Source organism: Rhinoderma darwinii, chromosome 9 (assembly GCF_050947455.1).
Source record: "Rhinoderma darwinii isolate aRhiDar2 chromosome 9, aRhiDar2.hap1, whole genome shotgun sequence".
Taxonomy (NCBI): domain Eukaryota; kingdom Metazoa; phylum Chordata; class Amphibia; order Anura; family Rhinodermatidae; genus Rhinoderma; species Rhinoderma darwinii.
In genome coordinates, this window is record NC_134695.1 from 77,745,456 (window position 1) to 77,754,539 (window position 9,084).

Below are 9,084 nucleotides of genomic sequence, written 5' to 3' on the forward strand. Positions count from 1 at the left end.
GATCAGCTTCTCTCCTCACCTCCTGTCTCCACTACATGACTGTATGCTCAGCTTCTCCCCTAACCTCCTGTCTCCACTACATGACTGTATGATCAGCTTCTCCCCTCACCTCCTGTCTCCACTACATGACTGTATGATCAGCTTCTCCCCTCACCTCCTGTCTCCACTACATGACTGTATGATCAGCTTCTCCCCTCACCTCCTGTCTCCACTACATGACTGTATGATCAGCTTCTCTCCTCACCTCCTGTCTCCAGTACATGACTGTATGATCAGCTTCTCTCCTCACCTCCTGTCTCCACTACATGACTGTATGATCAGCTTCTCTCCTCACCTCCTGTCTCCACTACATGACTGTATGATCAGCTTCTCTCCTCACCTCCTGTCTCCTCTACATGACTGTATGATCAGCTTCTCTACTCACCTCCTGTCTCCACTACATGACTGTATGATAAGCTTCTCCCCTCACCTCCTGTCTCCACTACATGACTGTATGATCAACTTCTCCCCTCACCTCCTGTCTCCTCTACATGACTGTATGATCAGCTTCTCCCCTCCTGTCTCCACTACATGACTGTATGATCAGCTTCTCTCCTCTCCTCCTGTCTCCACTACATGACTGTATGATCAGCTTCTCCTCTCACCTCCTGTCTCCACTACATGACTGTATGATCAGCTTCTCCCCTCACCTCCTGTCTCCACTACATGACTGTATGATCAGCTTCTCCTCTCACCTCCTGTCTCCTCTACATGACTGTATGATCAGCTTCTCCCCTCACCTCCTGTCTCCATTACATGACTGTATGATCAGCTTCTCTCCTCACCTCCTGTCTCCACTACATGACTGTATGATTAGCTTCTCCTCTCACCTCCTGTCTCCACTACATGACTGTATGATCAGCTTCTCCCCTCACCTCCTGTCTCCACTACATGACTGCCTGATCAGATTCTCCTCTCACCTCCTGTCTCCACTACATGACTGTATGTTCAGCTTCTCCCCTCACCTCCTGTCTACACTACATGACTGTATGATCAGCTTCTCCCCTCACCTCCTGTCTCCACTACATGACTGTATGATCAGCTTCTCCCATCACCTCCTGTCTCCACTACATGAATGTATGATCAGCTTCTCCCATCACCTCCTGTCTCCACTACATGACTGTATGATCAGCTTCTCTCCTCACCTCCTGTCTCCACTACATGACTGTATGATCAGCTTCTCCCCTCCTGTCTCCACTACATGACTGTATGATCAGCTTCTCTCCTCTCCTCCTGTCTCCACTACATGACTGTATGATCAGCTTCTCCCCTCACCTCCTGTCTCCACTACATGACTGTATGATCAGCTTCTCTCCTCACCTCCTGTCTCCACTACATGACTGTATGATCAGCTTCTCCTCACCTCCTGTCTCCACTACATGACTGTATGATCAGCTTCTCCTCTCCTCCTGTCTCCACTACATGACTGTATGATCAGCTTCTCCTCTCACCTCCTGTCTCCACTACATGACTGTATGATCAGCTTCTCCTCACCTCCTGTCTCCACTACATGACTGTATGATTATCTTCTCTCCTCACCTCCTGTCTCCTCTACATGACTGTATGATCAGCTTCTCCCCTCACCTCCTGTCTCCACTACATGACTGTATGATCAGCTTCTCCCCTCACCTCCTGTCTCCACTACATGACTGTATGATTACCTTCTCCTCTCACCTCCTGTCTCCTCTACATGACTGTATGATCAGCTTCTCCCCTCACCTCCTGTCTCCACTACATGACTGTATGATCAGCTTCTCTCCTCACCTCCTGTCTCCACTACATGACTGTATGATCAGCTTCTCCTCTCACCTCCTGTCTCCACTGCATGACTGTATGATCAGCTTCTCCCCTCACCTCCTGTCTCCACTACATGACTGTATGATCAGATTCTCCTCTCACCTCCTGTCTCCACTACATGACTGTATGATCAGCTTCTCCCCTCACCTCCTGTCTCCACTACATGACTGTATGATCAGCTTCTCCCCTCACCTCATGTCTCCACTACATGACTGTATGATCAGCTTCTCCCATCACCTCCTGTCTCCACTACATGACTGTATGATCAGCTTCTCCCCTCACCTCCTGTCTCCACTACATGACTGTATGATCAGCTTCTCTCCTCACCTCCTGTCTCCACTACATGACTGTATGATCAGCTTCTCTCCTCACCTCCTGTCTCCACTACATGACTGTATGATCAGCTTCTCCCCTCACCTCCTGTCTCCACTACATGACTGTATGATCAGCTTCTCTCCTCACCTCCTGTCTCCACTACATGACTGTATGATCAGCTTCTCCTCTCACCACCTGTCTCCACTACATGACTGTATGATCAGCTTCTCTCCTCACCTCCTGTCTACACTACATGACTGTATGACCAGCTTCTCCCCTCACCTCCTGTCTACACTACATGACTGTATGATCAGCTTCTCCCCTCACCTCCTGTCTCCACTACATGACTGTATGATCAGCTTCTCTCCTCACCTCCTGTCTCCACTACATGACTGTATGATCAGCTTCTCTCCTCACCTCCTGTCTCCTCTACATGACTGTATGATCAGCTTCTCTCCTCACCTCCTGTCTCCTCTACATGACTGTATGATCAGCTTCTCCCCTCACCTCCTGTGTCCTCTACATGACTGTATGATCAGCTTCTCCCCTCACCTCCTGTCTCCACTACATGACTGTATGATCAGCTTCTCCCCTCCTGTCTCCACTACATGACTGTATGATCAGCTTCTCTCCTCTCCTCCTGTCTCCACTACATGACTGTATGATCAGCTTCTCCTCTCACCTCCTGTCTCCACTACATGACTGTATGATCAGCTTCTCCTCACCTCCTGTCTCCACTACATGACTGTATGATTATCTTCTCTCCTCACCTCCTGTCTCCTCTACATGACTGTATGATCAGCTTCTCCCCTCACCTCCTGTCTCCTCTACATGACTGTATGATCAGCTTCTCCCCTCACCTCCTGTTTCCACTACATGACTGTATGATCAGCTTCTCTCCTCACCCCCTGTCTCCTCTACATGACTGTATGATCAGCTTCTCCCCTCACCTCCTGTCTCCACTACATGACTGTATGATCGGCTTCTCTCCTCACCTCCTGTCTCCTCTACATGACTGTATGATCAGCTTCTCCCCTCACCTCCTGTCTCCTCTACATGACTGTATGATCAGCTTCTCCCCTCACCTCCTGTCTCCTCTACATGACTGTATGATCAGCTTCTCCCCTCCTGTCTCCACTACATGACTGTATGATCAGCTTCTCTCCTCTCCTCCTGTCTCCACTACATGACTGTATGATCAGCTTCTCCCCTCACCTCCTGTCTCCACTACATGACTGTATGATCAGCTTCTCCCCTCACCTCCTGTCTCCTCTACATGACTGTATGATCAGCTTCTCCCCTCACCTCCTGTCTCCTCTACATGACTGTATGATCAGCTTCTCCCCTCACCTCCTGTCTCCACTACATGACTGTATGATCAGCTTCTCTCCTCACCCCCTGTCTCCTCTACATGACTGTATGATCAGCTTCTCCTCTCACCTCCTGTCTCCACTACATGACTGTATGATCAGCTTCTCCTCTCACCTCCTGTCTCCACTACATGACTGTATGATCAGCTTCTCTCCTCACCTCCTGTCTCCACTACATGACTGTATGATCAGCTTCTCTCCTCACCTCCTGTCTCCTCTACATGACTATATGATCAGCTTCTCTCCTCACCTCCTGTCTCCACTACATGACTGTATGATCAGCTTCTCCCCTCACCTCCTGTCTCCACTACATGACTGTATGATCAGCTTCTCTCCTCACCTTCTATCTCCACTACATGACTGTATGATCAGCTTCTCTCCTCACCTCCTGTCTCCACTACATGACTGTATGATCAGCTTCTCCCCTCACCTCCTGTCTCCACTACATGACTGTATGATCAGCTTCTCCCCTCACCTCCTGTCTCCACTACATGACTGTATGATCAGCTTCTCCCCTCACCTCCTGTCTCCACTACATGACTCTATGATCAGCTTCTCACCTCACCTCCTGTCTCCACTACATGAATGTATGATCAGCTTCTCCTCACCTCCTGTCTCCACTACATGACTGTATGATCAGCTTCTCTCCTCACCTTCTGTCTCCACTATATGACTGTATGATCAGCTTCTCCTCTCCTGTCTCCACTACATGACTGTATGATCAGCTTCTCCCCTCACCTCCTGTCTCCACTACATGACTGTATGATCAGCTTCTCTCCTCACCTCCTGTCTCCACTACATGACTGTATGATCAGCTTCTCTCCTCACCTCCTGTCTCCACTACATGACTGTATGATCAGCTTCTCCTCTCACCTCCTGTCTCCACTACATGACTGTATGATCAGCTTCTCTCCTCACCTCCTGTCTCCACTACATGACTCTATGATCAGCTTCTCTCCTCACCTCCTGTCTCCACTACATGACTGTATGATCAGCTTCTCTCCTCACCTCCTGTCTCCACTACATGACTGTATGATCATCTTCTCCTCTCACCTCCTGTCTCCTCTACATGACTGTATGGTCAGCTTCTCCTCACCTCCTGTCTCCACTACATGACTGTATGATCATCTTCTCTTCTCACCTCCTGTCTCCACTACATGACTGTATGATCAGCTTCTCCCCTCACCTCCTGTCTCCACTACATGACTGTATGATCAGCTTCTCTCCTCATCTCCTCTACATGACTGTATGATCAGCTTCTCTCCTCACCTCCTGTCTCCACTACATGACTGTATGATCATCTTCTCCTCTCACCTCCTGTCTCCTCTACATGACTGTATGGTCAGCTTCTCCTCACCTCCTGTCTCCACTACATGACTGTATGATCATCTTCTCTTCTCACCTCCTGTCTCCACTACATGACTGTATGATCAGCTTCTCCCCTCACCTCCTGTCTCCACTACATGACTGTATGATCAGCTTCTCTCCTCATCTCCTCTACATGACTGTATGATCAGCTTCTCTCCTCACCTCCTGTCTCCACTACATGACTGTATGATCAGCTTCTCTCCTCACCTCCTGTCTCCACTACATGACTGTATGATCAGCTTCTCTCCTCACCTCCTGTCTCCACTACATGACTGTATGATCATCTTCTCCTCTCACCTCCTGTCTCCTCTACATGACTGTATGGTCAGCTTCTCCTCACCTCCGGTCTCCACTACATGACTGTATGATCATCTTCTCCTCTCACCTCCAGTCTCCACTACATGACTGTATGATCAGCTTCTCTCCTCACCTCCTGTCTCCACTACATGACTGTATGATCATCTTCTCCTCTCACCTACTGTCTCCACTACATGACTGTATGATCAGCTTCTCCTCTCACCTCCTGTCTCCACTACATGACTGTATGATCAGCTTCTCCCCTCACCTCCTGTCTCCACTACATGACTGTATGATCAGCTTCTCCTCACCTCCTGTCTCCACTACATGACTGTATGATCAGCTTCTCCTCTCACCTCCTGTCTTCACTACATGACTGTATGATCAGCTTCTCTCCTCTCACCTCCTGTCTCCACTACATGACTGTATGATCAGCTTCTCTCCTCACCTCCTGTCTCCTCTACATGACTGTATCATCAGCTTCTCTCCTCACCTCCTGTCTCCACTACATGACTGTATGATCAGCTTCTCTCCTCACCTCCTGTCTCCACTACATGACTGTATGATCAGCTTCTCTCCTCACCTCCTGTCTCCACTACATGACTGTATGATCAGCTTCTCCTCTCACCTCCTGTCTCCACTACATGACTGTATGATCAGCTTCTCTCCTCTCACCTCCTGTCTCCACTACATGACTGTATGATCAGCTTCTCTCCTCACCTCCTGTCTCCACTACATGACTGTATGATCAGCTTCTCTCCTCACCTCCTGTCTCCACTACATGACTGTATGATCAGCTTCTCTCCTCACCTCCTGTCTCCACTACATGACTGTATGATCATCTTCTCCTCTCACCTCCTGTCTCCTCTACGTGACTGTATGGTCAGCTTCTCCTCACCTCCTGTCTCCACTACATGACTGTATGATCATCTTCTCCTCTCACCTCCAGTCTCCACTACATGACTGTATGATCAGCTTCTCTCCTCACCTCCTGTCTCCACTACATGACTGTATAATCATCTTCTCCTCTCACCTACTGTCTCCACTACATGACTGTATGATCAGCTTCTCCTCTCACCTCCTGTCTCCACTACATGACTGTATGATCAGCTTCTCCCCTCACCTCCTGTCTCCACTATATGACTGTATGATCAGCTTCTCCTCTCACCTCCTGTCTCCACTACATGACTGTATGATCAGCTTCTCTCCTCTCACCTCCTGTCTCCACTACATGACTGTATGATCAGCTTCTCTCCTCACCTCCTGTCTCCTCTACATGACTGTATCATCAGCTTCTCTCCTCACCTCCTGTCTCCACTACATGACTGTATGATCAGCTTCTCTCCTCACCTCCTGTCTCCACTATATGACTGTATGATCAGCTTCTCCTCTCACCTCCTGTCTCCACTACATGACTGTATGATCAGCTTCTCTCCTCTCACCTCCTGTCTCCACTACATGACTGTATGATCAACTTCTCTCCTCACCTCCTGTCTCCACTACATGACTGTATGATCAGCTTCTCTCCTCACCTCCTGTCTCCTCTACATGACTGTATCATCAGCTTCTCTCCTCACCTCCTGTCTCCACTACATGACTGTATGATCAGCTTCTCTCCTCACCTCCTGTCTCCTCTACATGACTGTATGATCAGCTTCTCTCCTCACCTCCTGTCTCCACTACATGACTGTATGATCAGCTTCTCTCCTCACCTCCTGTCTCCTCTACATGACTGTATGATCAGCTTCTCCTCTCACCTCCTGTCTCCACTACATGACTGTATGATCAGATTCTCTCCTCACCTCCTGTCTCCACTACATGACTGTATGATCAGCTTCTCTCCTCACCTCCTGTCTCCTCTACATGACTGTATGATCAGCTTCTCTCCTCACCTCCTGTCTCCTCTACATGACTGTATGATCAGCTTCTCCTCTCACCTCCTGTCTCCACTACATGACTGTATGATCAGCTTCTCTCCTCACCTCCTTTCTCCTCTACATGACTGTATGATCAGCTTCTCTCCTCACCTCCTGTCTCCTCTACATGACTGTATGATCAGCTTCTCTCCTCACCTCCTGTCTCCACTACATGACTGTATGATCAGCTTCTCTCCTCACCTCCTGTCTCCACTACATGACTGTATGATCAGCTTCTCTCCTCACCCCCTGTCTCCTCTACATGACTGTATGATCAGCTTCTCTCCTCACCTCCTGTCTCCACTACATGACTGTATGATCAGCTTCTCTCCTCACCTCCTGTCTCCTCTACATGACTGCATGATCAGCTTCTCCTCTCACCTCCTGTCTCCACTACATGACTGTATGATCAGCTTCTCTCCTCACCTCCTGTCTCCACTACATGACTGTATGATCAGCTTCTCTCCTCACCTCCTGTCTCCACTACATGACTGTATGATCAGCTTCTCTCCTCACCTCCTGTCTCCACTACATGACTGTATGATCAGCTTCTCCCCTCACCTCCTGTCTCCACTACATGACTGTATGATCAGCTTCTCTCCTCACCTCCTGTCTCCACTACATGACTGTATGATCAGCTTCTCTCCTCACCTCCTGTCTCCACTACATGACTGTATGATCAGCTTCTCTCCTCACCTCCTGTCTCCACTACATGACTGTATGATCAGCTTCTCTCCTCACCTCCTGTCTCCACTACATGACTGTATGATCAGCTTCTCTCCTCACCTCCTGTCTCCACTACATGACTGTATGATCAGCTTCTCCCCTCACCTCCTGTCTCCACTACATGACTGTATGATCAGCTTCTCTCCTCACCTCCTGTCTCCACTACATGACTGTATGGTCAGCTTCTCTCCTCACCTCCTGTCTCCTCTACATGACTGTATGGTCAGCTTCTCTCCTCACCTCCTGTCTCCACTACATGACTGTATGATCAGCTTCTCTCCTCACCTCCTGTCTCCACTACATGACTGTATGATCAGCTTCTCTCCTCACCTCCTGTCTCCACTACATGACTGTATGATCAGCTTCTCCCCTCACCTCCTGTCTCCTCTACATGACTGTATGATCAGCTTCTCTCCGCACCTCCTGTCTCCACTACATGACTATATGATCAGCTTCTCCCCTCACCTCCTGTCTCCTCTACATGACTGTATGATCAGCTTCTCTCCTCACCTCCTGTCTCCACTACAAGACTGTATGATCAGCTTCTCTCCTCACCTCCTGTCTCCTCTACATGACTGTATGATCAGCTTCTCTCCTCACCTCCTGTCTCCACTATATGACTGTATGATCAGCTTCTCCTCTCACCTCCTGTCTCCACTACATGACTGTATGATCAGCTTCTCCTCACCTCCTGTCTCCTCTACATGACTGTATGATCAGCTTCTCTCCTCTCACCTCCTGTCTCCACTACATGACTGTATGATCAGCTTCTCTCCTCACCTCCTGTCTCCTCTACATGACTGTATCATCAGCTTCTCTCCTCACCTCCTGTCTCCACTACATGACTGTATGATCAGCTTCTCTCCTCACCTCCTGTCTCCACTACATGACTGTATGATCAGCTTCTCCCCTCACCTCCTGTCTCCTCTACATGACTGTATGATCAGCTTCTCTCCGCACCTCCTGTCTCCACTACATGACTATATGATCAGCTTCTCCCCTCACCTCCTGTCTCCTCTACATGACTGTATGATCAGCTTCTCTCCTCACCTCCTGTCTCCACTACAAGACTGTATGATCAGCTTCTCTCCTCACCTCCTGTCTCCTCTACATGACTGTATGATCAGCTTCTCTCCTCACCTCCTGTCTCCACTATATGACTGTATGATCAGCTTCTCCTCTCACCTCCTGTCTCCACTACATGACTGTATGATCAGCTTCTCCTCACCTCCTGTCTCCTCTACATGACTGTATGA